Raw genomic sequence first — 17,831 nt, forward strand, 5'->3', positions numbered from 1 at the left:
TTTTTAAAAACCCAAAGGCTCTTTTCAGAAACATTTAGTTAATTTAATTTAATTTTCAGAGCCATTAACCCCTAGCTTGCCAGTGATCGCTATATATCACTGGCAGTAGCAAAGGTGCACTTTTTTTTTTGCTGCATTTTGCTGTCTGTGCATTTTTTTAGGGGTTAATTTTGTTGTTGTAATTTTTTAAAAACCCAAAGGCTCTTTTCAGAAACATTTAGTTAATTTAATTTAATTTTCAGAGCCATTAACCCCTAGCTTGCCAGTGATCGCTATATATCACTGGCAGTAGCAAAGGTGCACTTTTTTGCTAGTTAATTTAGTTAATTAATTTAGTTAATTTAATTTAATTTTCAGAGCCATTAACCTCTAGCTTGCCAGTGATCGCTATAAATCACTGGCAGTAGCATAGCTGTACTTTTTTGCTAGTTAATTTAGTTAATTAATTTAGTTAATTTAATTTTTTTTAGTAATTGTTTTCTGTGATACAAAAATGTCACAGAAAAGATATAGTGCTGAGGAGGCGTATGCCATCCTTGCGTCAGAGTCAGATGCCTCTATTTCTGACTCAGACCCCAATTTTGACCCTGCCATGTGCTCAGATACATCACTAGATGCAGTCTCAACTGATAGTGATGTATCTGTGGCTGCTAGCCCCCCTGCCAGCCCCCCTGCCAGCCCCCCTGCCAGAAGGAGGCGTGTTGCTGCCATTGCTGCTGAAGAGTGGGTAACGCCTCATCTCCAGAGGCCAGATATCCCACCCTTCACAGCAAATGCTGGCATAAATATAGATGTGGCAGGTTTTAGCCCCCAGCAGTTTCTGGAAGTGTTTCTGGGCGATGATATATTGGGGAACATTGTCGCCCAAACTAATTTATATGCCCATCAGTTCCGTGCTGCAAAGCCTGGAACATATTTGGCAAAGCAGCAATGGGCCCCCATCAATGTGCCAGAATTCAAAAAATTCTGGGCATTGACTATGCTGATGGGCATCATAAAGAAACCCTCCATTCGCTCCTACTGGAGTACTAGCCCCATCTGCTCTACCCCCATTTTCTCCCAGACTATGTCGAGGAAGAGGTATGAAATGATTCTGCATTTCATGCACTTCAGCGACAACAGCCTGTGCCCCCCTAGGGAGCATCCCCAATTTGACAGGCTGTATAAAATCCGCCCCCTGATAACCCACTTTTCTGCCAGGTTTGCAGAGGCTTATACACCTGGAAGGAATATATGCGTTGATGAATCCCTAATGAAGTATAAGGGAAGGCTGGGATTCAAGCAGTATATTCCTTCCAAACGCTCCAGATATGGGGTAAAGGTGTATAAGCTCTGTGACAGCGAGACTGGGTATACTCAGGCCTTCCGGGTGTATGAGGGAAAGGATAGCCACCTTGACCCTCCAGGTTGCCCAGAACATATGGGAACCACTGGCAAGATTGTCTGGGACCTGATATTACCCCTAATGAACAAAGGGTATCACTTGTACTTAGACAATTTTTATACAAGTGTCCTTTTGTTCAAGCTACTGTATTGCTTTGATACAGTAGCTTGCGGTACAATTAAAAAGAACCGCGCAGGTTTCCCAGGACAGCTTGTACGCACCCGGCTACGAAGGGGGGAGACCTCAGCTCTGCGCCAAGAGGAGCTGTTGGCACTGAAGTACAGAGACAAGAAGGATGTATACCTTCTTACCACCATCCACACAGAGAGGACGGTGGCGGTTTCTGTACGTGGCAGAGCTGAGATCATAAGGAAGCCAGTGTGCATCAAGTCTTATAACCGGCATATGGGTGGGGTTGATCTGGCTGATCAGCTGCTGCAGCCCTATCTAATTATGCGGAAGACAAGGGCCTGGTACAAAAAGGTTGCAATTTACCTAATGCAGATTGCAACCCACAACGCTTTTTTGTTGTTCAAAAAAGCAAACCCCAGAGTTAAAAAGACTTTTTTACAGTTTCAGCTCCAGATTATTACGGGGATTTTGTACCATGATGCACCTGCTCCCCGGGCGGTGATGGGAGAGAGCAGAGTTGGGGCTACCCATTTTATTTTTAAAATCCCCCCTAATGCCACAAAGCAGAAACCACAAAAAAAATGCAGAGTCTGTACCAAGAGGGGGAAGAGAAGGGACACCATATATTACTGTCCTGATTGCCCTGGACAGCCTGCACTCTGCATTGGGGACTGCTTCAAGCGGTACCATACAATGGTCAATTTTTAAAAAAAATAAATACATTTGCTGTTACATATATATATATTTTTTTTGGTTATGTTTATAGTTAGATGTTTTTTTGTTTTTTTTACTTTTACTGTGCCAGATTTTTACATTTCACTACTCTATTTTTTTCTAAAATTGGGCCTGTTTTTTTTTTAACCAAAACCCCTGTCAAACCTATGCATGGGGGACATAGGTGTTCTCAGGGTGCCTTGCAGAAAACAACCTGAAGTATGTTTTTGTAATAACTTACAACAGTCTCTCCTAAATTATAGTCAAAAAGCAATGTGTCTGTAAAAATGAAAATTGAAAAATTACCACCATACACTTTCTCCAATTTTTTGGGCTAAAACGGTTGCTTCAAAGGCATCAAAGCACACCATATACAATACCTTGGGGTGTCAACATTTAAAAAATATACACTTTGAATGCAATAAATAAAAGTGGGGTATGCGATAGGCCCCAAACTAAAGATAGGCCTATCAGAAGAAATACTCTCATTTTTAATAACTAAAATCACAAGTCATAAAATTGTAACATAACCTTCCCAAAATCCTGGCAAACCTATGCATGGGGGGCATAGGTGTACTCAGGGTGCCTTGCAGAAAACAACCTGAAGTATTATTTTGCAATAACTTACAACAATCTCTCCTAAATCATAGTCAAAAAGCAATGTGTCTGTAAAAATGAAAATTGAAAAATTACCACCATATACTTTCTCCAATTTTTTGGGCTAAAACGGTTGCTTCAAAGGCATCAAAGCACACCATATACAATACCTTGGGGTGTCAACATTTAAAAAATATACACTTTGAATGCAATAAATAAAAGTGGGGTATGCGATAGGCCCCAAACTAAAGATAGGCCTATCAGAAGAAATACTCTCATTTTTAATAACTAAAATCACAAGTCATAAAATTGTAACATAACCTTCCCAAAATCCTGGCAAACCTATGCATGGGGGGCATAGGTGTACTCAGGGTGCCTTGCAGAAAACAACCTGAAGTATTATTTTGCAATAACTTACAACAATCTCTCCTAAATCATAGTCAAAAAGCAATGTGTCTGTAAAAATGAAAATTGAAAAATTACCACCATATACTTTCTCCAATTTTTTGGGCTAAAACGGTTGCTTCAAAGGCATCAAAGCACACCATATACAATACCTTGGGGTGTCAACATTTAAAAAATATACACTTTGAATGCAATAAATAAAAGTGGGGTATGTGATAGGCCCCAAACTAAAGATAGGCCTATCAGAAGAAATACTCTCATTTTTAATAACTAAAATCATGTAACATAACCTTCCCAAAATCCTGGCAAACCTATGCATGGGGGGCATAGGTGTACTCAGGGTGCCTTGCAGAAAACAACCTGAAGTATTCTTTTGCAATAACTTACAACAGTCTCTCCTAAATCATAGTAAAAAAGCAATGTGTCTGTAACAATGAAAATTGAAAAATTACCACCATATACTTTCTCCAATTTTTTGGGCTAAAACGGTTGCTTCAAAGGCATCAAAGCACACCATATACAATACCTTGGGGTGTCAACATTTAAAAAATATACACTTTGAATGTAATAAATAAAAGTGGGGTATGTGATAGGCCCCAAACTAAAGATAGGCCTATCAGAAGAAATACTCTCATTTTTAATAACTAAAATCATGTAACATAACCTTCCCAAAATCCTGGCAAACCTATGCATGGGGGGCATAGGTGTACTCAGGGTGCCTTGCAGAAAACAACCTAAAGTATTCTTTTGCAATAACTTACAACAGTCTCTCCTAAATCATAGTAAAAAAGCAATGTGTCTGTAACAATGAAAATTGAAAAATTACCACCATATACTTTCTCCAATTTTTTGGGCTAAAACGGTTGCATCAAAGTCATCAAACCACTCCATGTATAATACCTTGGGGGGTCAACTTTTTAAATATAATCACATTTATGGAAAACAAATAAATTGGGGTATGTTAAAAGACCCCCAAAAAAAGACGATAGGCAAAGAAAATATGTTAAATGTGAAAAAAAATCACAAACACATGTCAGACATTTGGCATTGCACCGCCCAAACAAGCCACCAAACCTATGCATAGGTGGTATCACTGAACTCAGGAGATGTTGGTGACCACATATTGGTGTCTTCTTTGGTAGTAACACATAACAGGAGCTGTGAATCCATGTCTAAAGTACAATGTATGTGAAAAATAACACAAAGAAATGAATGCCCAATAGTTTGACAAAGACTAGTGGTTGAATTAGTGTATGGAAAGTGTTAAAACACCTGCATTTGAAATACCCTAGGATGTCTACTTTTCAAAAATATATGGTTTTATGGGGGTAAATTACATTGGCCGGCTTCAGAAATGTCTTAAATAGAACATGGGTGCATGGGATGTGAAAATGGGAAGTGTAAAAAATGGAATGCGCTTCCTAAAAATAAGGCCTTCTAGCCCCCAGAGAACCCAACACACCTATACATGGGTGGTATCACTGTACTCAGGAGATGTTGTTGAACACATATTGAGGTGTTTTTGGCAGTAAACACATAACAGGAACTGAGAATCCATGCCTAAAGTACAATGTGTGTGAAAAATAACACAAAATAATGACTACCCAAAAGTTTGACAAAGACTGGTGGTTAAATAAGTTCATGGAAAGTGTGAAAATACCAGCATTTCAAATACCCTAGGGGGTCTACTTCTCAAAAATATATGGTTTTATGGGGGTAAATTTCATTGACCGGCTTCAGAAATGTCCCAAATAGGACATGGGTGCATGATGACCGATGTGAAAATTCCAAGTTGAAAAACTGGAATGCGCTTCCTAAAATTAAGGCCTTTTAGCCCCCAGAGAACCCGACACACCTATACATGGGTGGTATCACTGTACTCAGGAGATGTTGTTGAACACATATTGAGGTTTTTTTTGGCAGTAACACATAACAGGAACTGAGAATCCATGCCTAAAATACAATGTGTGTGAAAAATAACACAAAATAATGACTACCCAAAAGTTTGACAAAGACTGGTGGTTGAATTAGTGCATGGAAAGTGTTAAAATACAAGCATTTGAAATACCCTAGGGTGTCTACTTTTCAAAAATATATGGTTTGATGGGGGTAAATTCCATTGACCAGCTTCAGAAATGTCCCAAATAGGACATGGGTGCATGATGACCGATGTGAAAATTCCAAGTTGAAAAACTGGAATGCGCTTCCTAAAATTAAGGCCTTTTAGCCCCCAGAGAACCCGACACACCTATACATGGGTGGTATCACTGTACTCAGGAGATGTTGTTGAACACATATTGAGGTTTTTTTTGGCAGTAACACATAACAGGAACTGAGAATCCATGCCTAAAGTACAATGTGTGTGAAAAATAACACAAAATAATGACTACCCAAAAGTTTGACAAAGACTGGTGGTTGAATTAGTGCATGGAAAGTGTTAAAATACAAGCATTTGAAATACCCTAGGGTGTCTACTTTTCAAAAATATATGGTTTGATGGGGGTAAATTCCATTGACCAGCTTCAGAAATGTCCCAAATAGGACATGGGTGCATGATGACCGATGTGAAAATTCCAAGTTGAAAAACTGGAATGCGCTTCCTAAAATTAAGGCCTTTTAGCCCCCAGAGAACCCGACACACCTATACATGGGTGGTATCACTGTACTCAGGAGATGTTGTTGAACACATATTGAGGTTTTTTTTGGCAGTAACACATAACAGGAACTGAGAATCCATGCCTAAAGTACAATGTGTGTGAAAAATAACACAAAATAATGACTACCCAAAAGTTTGACAAAGACTGGTGGTTGAATTAGTGCATGGAAAGTGTTAAAATACAAGCATTTGAAATACCCTAGGGTGTCTACTTTTCAAAAATATATGGTTTGATGGGGGTAAATTCCATTGACCAGCTTCAGAAATGTCCCAAATAGGACATGGGTGCATGATGACCGATGTGAAAATTCCAAGTTGAAAAACTGGAATGCGCTTCCTAAAATTAAGGCCTTTTAGCCCCCAGAGAACCTGACACACCTATACATGGGTGGTATCACTGTACTCAGGAGATGTTGTTGAACACATATTGAGGGTTTTTTTGGTAGTAACACATAACAGGAACTGAGAATCCATGCCTAAAGTACAATGTGTGTGAAAAATAACACAAAATAATGACTACCCAAAAGTTTGACAAAGACTGGTGGTTGAATTAGTGCATGGAAAGTGTTAAAATACAAGCATTTGAAATACCCTAGGGTGTCTACTTTTCAAAAATATATGGTTTGATGGGGGTAAATTCCATTGACCAGCTTCAGAAATGTCCCAAATAGGACATGGGTGCATGATGACCGATGTGAAAATTCCAAGTTGAAAAACTGGAATGCGCTTCCTAAAAATAAGGCCTTCTAGCCCCCAGAGAACCCAACACACCTATACATAGGTGGTATCGCTGTACTCAGGAGATGTTGAACACATATTGAGGTGCTTTTTGGCAGTAACACATAACAGGAACTGAGAATCCATGCCTAAAGTACAATGTGTGTGAAAAATAACACAAAATAATGACTACCCAAAAGTTTGACAAAGACTGGTGGTTGAATTAGTGCATGGAAAGTGTTAAAATACAAGCATTTGAAATACCCTAGGGTGTCTACTTTTCAAAAATATATGGTTTGATGGGGGTAAATTCCATTGACCAGCTTCAGAAATGTCCCAAATAGGAAATGGGTGCATGATGACCGATGTGAAAATTCCAAGTTGAAAAACTGGAATGCGCTCCCTAAAAATAAGAGCTTTTAGCCCCCCGAGAACCCGACACACCTATACATGGGTGGTATCACTGTACCCAGGAGATGCTGCTGAAGACATATGAGGGTGTTATTTGGCAGTAACCCTTAATATTATCAGTAAATGTATTCTTAAATTGCTATTTTGTCAAAAAATCAAATTATTTTTTTTTCCCCCCCAAACTTTGGCATAGATTGGTGGTAAAATGGTTGCATGAAAAAAGTCAAAATACCCCAAGTTTAATACCTTAGGTTGTCTTCTTTTAAAAAATATATACATTTGAAGGGTTATTCAGGGATTCATGACAGATATTGGTGTTACAATGTAACTATCGCCAATTTTGAAAAAACATGGTTTTGAAATAGCAAAGTGCTACTTGTACTTATTGCCCTATAACTTGCAAAAAAAGCAAAGAACATGTAAACATTGGGTATTTATAAACTCAGGACAAAATTTAGAAACTGTTTAGCATTGGTATTTTATGGTGGTTGTAGATGTGTAAGAGATTTTGGGGCTCAAAGTTAGAAAAAGTGCATTTTTTTTCATTTTTTCCTCATATTTTATATTTTTTTTTATAGTAAATTATAAGATATGATGAAAAAAATGGTATCTTTAGAAAGTCCATTTAATGGCGAGAAAAACAGTATATAATATGTGTGGGTACAGTAAATGAGTAAGAGGAAAATTACAGTTAAATACAAACATCGCAGAAATGCAAAAATAGCCTTGGTCCCAGATGGTCAACAAATTGAAAAGTGGTCTGGTCACTAAGGGGTTAATATACCTAGGAACCAACATTCACACAAAAGTAGCGAAAAAAAGTTTAAAAGCACTTAAACCCAGTCTTGTAATAATTAATATGCTGAGAGATCATGTAATTAACGAGTGCCTGCTGGCCAATATCTAAAGTAAGCTAAGCCCTTACAATCCGAGGGCTGATTTAACTTTTAACTTATATTCTAAGCAGGCACCCAAAGAGAGCTATTATTTGAGAACACTGTCAGTTAGACAAGGGTAAGCAAGTTAAAAACGGCAGACAGGAGAGACGGAGCTACTCCTGCTGGACCCCTGACGCGCGTTTCGTCAGGGGTCCAGCAGGAGTAGCTCCGTCTCTCCTGTCTGCTGTTTTTAACTTGCTTACCCTTGTCTAACTGACAGTGTTCTCAAATAATAGCTCTCTTTGGGTGCCTGCTTAGAATATAAGTTAAAAGTTAAATCAGCCCTCGGATTGTAAGGGCTTAGCTTACTTTAGATATTGGCCAGCAGGCACTCGTTAATTACATGATCTCTCAGCATATTAATTATTACAAGACTGGGTTTAAGTGCTTTTAACCCCTTAACGACCAAGGACGTACGCCACACGTCCTAAAAAAAAAGTCAGTTAATGACCGAGGACGTGTGGCGTACGTCCTTGGTCTGGAAAGCAGCTGGAAGCGATCCTGCTCGCTTCCAGCTGCTTTCCGGTTATTGAAGTGATGCCTCGATATGGAGGCATCCTGCAATAACCCCCCTTGGCCATCCGATGCAGAGAGAGCCACTCTGTGGCCCTCTCTGCACCGGACATCGATGGCCGGTATCGTTGGTGGGTGGCGGCCATCGGTGCGCTATGTGGAGTGGAGGGGGGCGGGATCGGGGGCGGGAGCTACGGGGGCGCGCGCGCGTGCACGGGGGTGGTGGGCGGGCGCGTGCACGGGGCGGGAGCGGGTGGGAACCGCTACACTACAGAAAAAAAAAAGTTGAAAAGTTGAAAAAAAACCCCCACTAAAATGCAATCTAAGGGTCCTGGAAGGGGTTGGGGGTTGGTCTCGGTGGGGGGGGAAAGCTACACTACAGAAAAGGGAATTTAAAAAAAAAAAAAAGGCACATTTTGTTACAAAACTGGGTACTGGCAGACAGCTGCCAGTACCCAAGATGGCGCCCTTTATTGCAGAGGAGAAGGGTTAGAGAGCAGTTTGGTGGGGGATCAGTGAGGTTGGGGTCTAAGGGGGGATCCTACACATCAGCATATGTAAATATGCTTTTTTTTTTTTTTTTTTTTAAAAAGGGCCAAATACCTTTTATTTTAGTACTGGCAGAGTTTCTGCCAGTACTTAAGATGGCGGGGACAATTGTGGGGTGGGGGAGGGAAGAGAGCTGTTTGGGAGGGATCAGGGGGTCTGATGTTTCAGGTGGGAGGCTGAGCTCTACACTAAAGCTAAAATTAACCCTGCAAGCTCCCTACAAGCTACATAATTAACCCCTTCACTGCTAGCCATAATACACGTGTGATGCGCAGCGGCATTTAGAGGCCTTCTAATTACCAAAAAGCAATGCCAAAGCCATATATGTCTGCTATTTCTGAACAAAGGGGATCCAAGAGAAGCATTTACAACCATTTGTGCCATAATTGCAGAAGGTGTTTGTAAATAATTTCAGTGAGAAACCTAAAATTGAGAAAAAATTAACGTTTTTTTTAATTTGATCGCATTTAGCGGTGAAATGGTGGCATGAAATATACCAAAATTGGCCTAGATCAATACTTGGGGTTGTCTACTACACTACACTAAAGCTAAAACTACCCCAAAAAGCTCCCTACATGCTCCCTAATTAACCCCTTCACTGCTGGGCATAATACACGTGTGGTGCGCAGTGGCATTTAGCGGCCTTCTAATTACCAAAAAGCAACACCAAAGTCATATATGTCTGCTATTTCTGAACAAAGGGGATCCCAGAGAAGAATTTACAACCATTTATGCCATAATTGCACAAGCTGTTTGTAAATAATTTAAGTTAGAAACCAAAAGTTTGTGGAAAAAAAATTGTGAAAAGCGAACGATTTTTTCTATTTGATTGCATTTGGCGGTGAAATGGTGGCATGAAATATACCAAAATGGGCCTAGATCAATACTTTGGGTTGTCTACTAAAAAAAAAATATATACATGTCAATGGATATTCAGAGATTCCTGAAAGATATCAGTGCTCTAATGTAACTATCGCTAATTTTGAAAAGAAATGGTTTGGAAATAGCAAAGTGCTACTTGTATTTATGGCCCTATAGTTTACAAAAAAAGCAAAAAACATGTAAACATTGGGTATTTCTAAACTCAGGACAACATTTAGAAACTATTTAGCATGGGTGTTTTTTGGTGGTTGTAGATGTGTAACAGATTTTGGGGGTCAAAGTTAGAAAAAGTGTGTTTTTTTTCCATTTTTTCCTCATATTTTATAATTTTTTTTATAGTAAATTATAAGATATGATGAAAATAATGGTATCTTTAGAAAGTCCATTTAATGGCGAGAAAAACGATATATAATATGTGTGGGTACAGTAAATGAGTAAGAGGAAAATTACAGCTAAACACAAACACCTCAAAAATTTAAAAATAGCCTTGGTCCCAAACGGACAGAAAATGGAAAAGTGCTGTGGTCATTAAGGGGTTAAACTTTTTTTTCGCTACTTTTGTGTGAATGTTGGTTCCTAGGTATATTAATAAAGATATTAAGGTATGAATGACATGGAACTTTTTAAAAAATATTTGATATAATCCTTATCTGAATCTTCTATTTGGAGTTTATATGATACTAAATCTGTGGTAATCTCTGCTGTGAATCCTATTGTATTCCTTATACAATTAGTTTTTCTAGTTGTTTAGTTCTGTCTCTGAGATCCCACACCAGATATGGATCCCATTTGGTAATATTTTATATAACATATAGGTACATATATATGTGTTGTAATTCTAATATAAGGGACCATTTCTGTTATTACTTAACTCCAATTATCCCCCCCAAAAAACCTCTAATTCTGAAGTTTTCTGGTACTCCAGCAGTGGATTTTAGTTACAACATGCTAAAATCATCATCCTCTCTGCAGAAATCTTCATCTCTTTTCTGCTAGAGTAAATAGTACAAACCGGTACCATTTAAAATAACAAACTTTTGCTTGTAGAACAAAGAAGCTACAAATCTAACACCACATCTCTTTACCCTCCCGAGAGGGACCCTATTGCTTAGAGCTGGCAAAGAGAATGACTGGGGGGTGGAGCTAGAGGGGGAGCTATATGGACAGCTCTGCTGTGTGCTTTTTTTGTCACTTCCTGTTAGGAAGTATATCCCACAAGTAAAGGATGAATCCGTGGACTGGATACACCTTACAAGAGAAATATAACTCCAAATGGAGTATGAACCTAGAAGGGGGTTACATAGGGGCGTTAGAAAACCTGAAGGTTCTTGCATTCCATTTACATATGCCGTTGAGAAACTGTCTGTTGGCCCCTTGCTAGATGATCCAGTTCCAAGGGTAGCAACCGGTTCTAGGGGGTAATTGGGTGGCATTGTGAATACCGGCTAAGATAGGTTTCCAAATGCCATAAAAGAGGAACACAATTTATACATTTACATTGTCAAGGAGGTTACAGATCTGTGTAGGGACAATAGGCCAGTATCAATACAATCCATGGAGACTCCATATTACACGGTGTCTTTATACCTTATATGTAAAAAGAGAGGAAAAAAAAGTGTCAGGTTGAGCGAGAAGGCTGGGTAGCCTATGACTGTTGCTGGGAGACTTCAGGTGCTGGGTCAAGCTGCTGCGGAATTTCCAAAGTAGGAGCCTCTATCCCCAGTTTGGTACAAAAGGGGGCTAGATCTTCCTGTGTCCGATATAGAGCTGTCTTCCCACCATTGGTGGCCACGATACAAGTAGGAAAGCCCCATCGGTACTCAATCTTATTGTTTTGTAAAGTTGAAGTAAGGAATCTCAATTCTCTTTGTTTTTAGAGGGTTGCTGGACAGAGGTCGGAAAACAACTGTATAGTATTGCCTACATGCTGGATCGGATGTTTGTTTCTGCTGTGCGGAGAATCTCTTCTTTATCTTTGTAGTTTCACAGTCTAAGAATAACATCTCTTGGAGGTGCCTTTGCAGTTGGTTTAGGGCGTATGGCTCTATGTGCTCTTTCGATGGTGATTTCCGGCGACATGGGGTACCTACCTTTTATTACCCTGAAAAGATCCTGCAGATATCCCTGTAGTGCATTAGGACTGATAGTCTCTGGAATTCCTCGTATACGTAGATTGTTTCGCCTTCCTCGATTGTCTAAATCTTCTATTCTTTCCATCAGACTTTGCACCATATTGGAATTATATTGTACGTGAGACATTATTTCCTTCAATTTCTCCTGTACAGAGAGCTCTGGCTGGTCTCGACATTTGTGACCTTTTGAGTTAATTCTGTCACATCTCTGCGTAACTCCCCAAACAAACTCTTGATCTCATACACAACTTTCATATCCTCTTTCGATGAAAGACTTCAAACTTTCATATCCTCTTTAGATGAGACTTCAAATCCTCCTTTGTGACATAATGCGTAGGTAAAATTGAATCTGTAGATACACCATCAAAGTCAGTCAGAGTATGTTCAGGTTGGGTAACAGAGACTTCTGATGCATGAGCATCTATCCCTTTGAGATAGTGATTCATGTTTCTGGTCTTAGTTCCCTTCTCATTAATGCCAGTTTTTTTCTGCGCCATGTTGTAGTTCTGGCTATATGTTCTTGAGTGTCTGTACACAGTCTGTCTCCAAAGGACACCTCTATTCACGTCCTATTTATAATAACCCTTAGAAATTTCTTTGTGGCTTATATATCAGATTCATGAAAACCCCTATTAGGGCATCCAATGTACAGGGAGTGCGGAATTATTAGGCAAATGAGTATTTTGACCACATCATCCTCTTTATGCATGTTGTCTTACTCCAAGCTGTATAGGCTCGAAAGCCTACTACCAATTAAGCATATTAGGTGATGTGCATCTCTGTAATGAGAAGGGGTGTGGTCTAATGACATCAACACCCTATATCAGGTGTGCATAATTAGGCAACTTCCTTTCCTTTCGCAAAATGGGTCAAAAGGAGGACTTGACAGGCTCAGAAAAGTCAAAAATAGTGAGATATCTTGCAGAGGGATGCAGCACTCTTAAAATTGCAAAGCTTCTGAAGCGTGATCATCGAACAATCAAGCGTTTCATTCAAAATAGTCAACAGGGTTGCAAGAAGCGTGTGGAAAAACCAAGGAGCAAAATAACTGCCCATGAACTGAGAAAAGTCAAGCGTGCAGCTGCCAAGATGCCACTTGCCACCAGTTTGGCCATATTTCAGAGCTGCAACATCACTGGAGTGCCCAAAAGCACAAGGTGTGCAATACTCAGAGACATGGCCAAGGTAAGAAAGGCTGAAAGACGACCACCACTGAACAAGACACACAAGCTGAAACGTCAAGACTGGGCCAAGAAATATCTCAAGACTGATTTTTCTAAGGTTTTATGGACTGATGAAATGAGTGAGTCTTGATGGGCCAGATGGATGGGCCCGTGGCTGGATTGGTAAAGGGCAGAGAGCTCCAGTCCGACTCAGACGCCAGCAAGATGGAGGTGGAGTACTGGTTTGGGCTGGTATCATCAAAGATGAGCTTGTGGGGCCTTTTCGGGTTGAGGATGGAGTCAAGCTCAACTCCCAGTTTCTGGAAGACACCTTCTTCAAGCAGTGGTACAGGAAGAAGTCTGCATCCTTCAAGAAAAACATGATTTTCATGCAGGACAATGCTCCATCACACGCGTCCAAGTACTCCACAGCGTGGCTGGCAAGAAAGGGTATAAAAGAAGAAAATCTAATGACATGGCCTCCTTGTTCACCTGATCTGAACCCCATTGAGAACCTGTGGTCCATCATCAAATGTGAGATTTACAAGGAGGGAAAACAGTACACCACTCTGAACAGTGTCTGGGAGGCTGTGGTTGCTGCTGCACGCAATGTTGATGATGAACAGATCAAAACACTGACAGAATCCATGGATGGCAGGCTTTTGAGTGTCCTTGCAAAGAAAGGTGGCTATATTGGTCACTGATTTGTTTTTGAATGTCAGAAATGTATATTTGTGAATGTTGAGATGTTATATTGGTTTCACTGGTAAAAATAAATAATTGAAATGGGTATATATTTGTTTTTTGTTAAGTTGCCTAATAATAATGCACAGTAATAGTCACCTGCACACACAGATATCCCCCTAAAATAGCTAAAACTAAAAACTACTTCCAAAAATATTCAGCTTTGATATTAATGAGTTTTTTTGGGTTCATTGAGAACATGGTTGTTCAATAATAAAATTAATCCTCAAAAATACAACTTGCCTAATAATTCTGCACTCCCTGTATATGTAGCACCTAAATCAGTCTATACTTTTAGAGTTATAATCCAGCATATGGTATTTCTAGCTTCTTAATAAGAGCTCCTTGTCTTTATCACACAGCCTGTACCCCCTGCAGCGTTAGCTAGTAGGCCCGAGTTCTTTCCCCTGTCTATGCTGAACCCTCCAGTTCTCAATGATATGGTCCCTGATCTGCACAGAGCTCAACAAGTAGCTAAAAGAATTTATGGACAGTAATGTAAATATAAAAATATTTAAAACAGCAATGGCCCGGCAAAGACGTCACATCAATTACTAATGGGATATCCACCTCCTAGTCAGCAGGAGGAGGCAAAGAGCACCACAGCAGAGCAGTTCAATAGTTGTTCCCATCACTCCCGTCATTCAACCGAAGTTAGGAAGAGAAAGGAAAAGCCAAGGTGCAGAGGTGTCTGAAGTTTACATAACCCACAACCTGTCTACAAAAACAGGGCGGCCGTGGACTCATGTCAAAAAATAAATTTATCAGGTAAGCATAAATTTTCTTTAAGACACGATGAGTCCACGGATCATCTTAATTACTAATCGGATTCAATACCCAAACTAGAGTACACAGATGATACAGGAGGGACAAGACAGGGAACCGAAACGGAAGGCACCACTGCTTGAAGAACCTTCTAAAAAAAAAAAAAAAAAAAAAAATAGCCTCAGCCGAAACAAAAGGGACAAACTTATAGGACCTTGAAAAAGAGGACCAAGTTGCAGCCTTGCAAATCTGATCCACAGAAGCTTCATTTTTGAACGCCCATGAAGAAACAGCCCTAACGGAATGAACCGTAACTCTCTCTGGAGGCTGTTGTCCAGCAGCTTCATATGCAAAACATACAATACTCTTCAGCCAGAAAGAAAAGTAGCCGTAGCTTTCTGACCCTTGCGTTTGCTTGAGAAAACCACAAAGAAGTCTGACGACAGTCCTTAGTCGCATGCAGGTAAAAACTAAAGCACACACCACATCCAAATTGTGCAGAAGTCTTTCCTTCTGAGAAGATGGACTAGTACATAAGGAACGAACAACAACCTCCTGAATAATGTTCCGATCAGAACAATCTTCGGAAGAAATCCTAATTTAGTATATAAAAACTACATTATATGAATGGAAATAAGATAAAGAAACTCAAACTGTAATTTTGATAGCTATGACACTCTCCGAGCAGTCTTTCCAAGATAACTACTTAATATCAAAGGAAAGCATAGACTCAACCTGAGCCCTTGAGAACTAAATTCAGACTCCATGGAGGAGTAAATGGTATGAACACAGGCTCGACAACATGATTGTTACACTAACATCTGTACAAACTAGACTACTGAATTATTGTTGACCCCTTTATCATAGCCAAGGAACTCCACATTCCTCCCTGACTATTGATAGTTTATTTGTTGGACTAGAACCTGAGAAACTGGACCGAGGCCAGGCGAGAAAAACATAGATCGCTCTCAGTTCCAGAATGTTTATAAGAACAGGCTCTGGCTGAGTTGAAAACCCCTTGAGAGCCCTTAAAGAGCCCCAGACTGCTCCCCACCCTAGAAGGCTGGCGTCTGTAGTCACAATCACCTAAGATGGTCTGTGAAAGCAGGTTCCCTGGGACAGATTATCCAGAGACACCATTTTAAAAGGGACACTCAATCAAAATGGTATGCTCTATCTGAATAAAGAAAGTTTAAACAACTTTCCTATTTACTTCCATTAACTAAATGTGCACAGCCTTTATATTTAAACTTAGTCACCATAGTACGTGTATGCATTTATGATTGGCTGATGGCTGTCACATGGAACAGGGGGAGTAGAAAGACATAACTCAAATGTCAGAAAAAAAAAATCTACTCATTTGAAGTTCAGACTAAGTGCTATTGCATTGTCTTGTTATCTTGCATTTGTTGATTATGCAAATCTACTGTGTTGACTGGTCCTTTATACAGATTTGTCTTCTCGAATACTAATGGAGCAGGAGATGAGATTCTCTTAATCTGATCCATTGCCAGAGCATGCTTAAATGCAGAGATCTGAGATGAAACCGAGCAAATGGGATGTCCATTGCCGCCACCATCAGCCCAAATACCTCCATGCACTGAGCCACTGAAGGCCGAGGAATGGATTGAATGACTAGACAAGTATCGATACTCTGATAGAATAATCTTCATCACTCCCAGGTCTGAGAGGTCTCCTACACAGTGTAAGAACTCATCTGATCTGCAGATAATCTTGAAAACAGAAACCTGTCTGAGAGGAAAACTCTTTGATCTCTGATTTGTGTCCCTGGAACACTGTTTCTATTGCACAGGGATCCTGAACATAAACCCAAGCCTGAGTGAAGACGGGAATTCTGCCCTCTACAAGATCCGATCCCCGAATCAGGGGTATGTCCTTCATGCGGTGTTTAATTTTTTGTTGAAATTCTATAAATTCCAAAAGATATTTTTGTCAAGCCAGATACAAACAAGGTCTTACCCTTATAAGGAATCGCTAAAAGCTTAAACTCAGAGCATACATCCATAGAAGGTATAACCATAAAACTGAGCTGGAACAGAACCCTGAAACCTATGCTCCTAATTTGATAACTTGAAAGGAAGAATTTGAAAGGAATTAGCCAACTCGAAAGCTATTATCCTAGATCTTTATCCAGGGGAGTTTGACTAGTAGCATCAGACCAATATGCTGTCGCACTAGTGACTGTAGCAAAGTAGACAGCTAGTTGCCATTGAAAGCCCTGGTGTACTCCCTGTCCATAGGATTTATTAGTAATAAAAACTGACCAACGTTACAGTCTCTTTAAATTAAAAGAGTATCTAATTTTTTGTGTGTTCTTGTTCCATCCTAAAACACAAAGGATGGGTTAAACAAATAAAACAGTGACATTCTTGTTATAAAGAAGAACAGATAAAATATTACTGTCTCTAAATTTTAAACAGTAAAATTAGAAACCCAGACTGAAGCCAGTTAAAACTTGCTGAAGGCGCTCACATATCTTAAGAGGTTCAGCCCTCTGTTTTAGGGCATATCCCTCTTGTATCCAGCTCGGATTAAGTGCCCCCAGAAAGCCACTCTCCTCGGCCCCAGTGCCTGCCATTAAAATGCTGCCAGATAATCCTCTTTAAACTATAGGAGATATGTCCCAGTAAAGTGCTATACTTCCTGTCCTGAATCCTCTGTGTGCTACAGACCAGAATACATTTTTTTTAGCACTTACCTTTGTATTCTGCAGGGCAGCTCAGCAGGTCCTCTCCCTCCCTGTGGAAAATGATAAAGCCTTAGTTAAAGGGACAGTCTAGTCAAAATTAAACTTTCATGATTCAGATAGGGCATGCAATTTTAAACAACTTTCCAATTTACTTCTATTATATAATTTGCTCAATTCTTTAGATATCCTTTGCTGAAGAAATAGCAATGTACATGTGTGAGCCAATCACACAAGGCCTTTATGTGCAGCAACCAATAAGCAGCTACTGAGCATATCTAGATATGCTTTTCAGCAAGTGATAAAGAGAATGAAGCAAAATAGTAAATTAGAAAGGGTTTTAAAATGACATGCTTTCTAACTCATGAAAAAAAAAAATTTGGGTTTCATAACCCTTTAAGTGTGCTTAGGCCATCAGGATA

Source organism: Bombina bombina, chromosome 8 (assembly GCF_027579735.1).
Source record: "Bombina bombina isolate aBomBom1 chromosome 8, aBomBom1.pri, whole genome shotgun sequence".
Classification (NCBI taxonomy): Eukaryota; Metazoa; Chordata; class Amphibia; order Anura; family Bombinatoridae; genus Bombina; species Bombina bombina.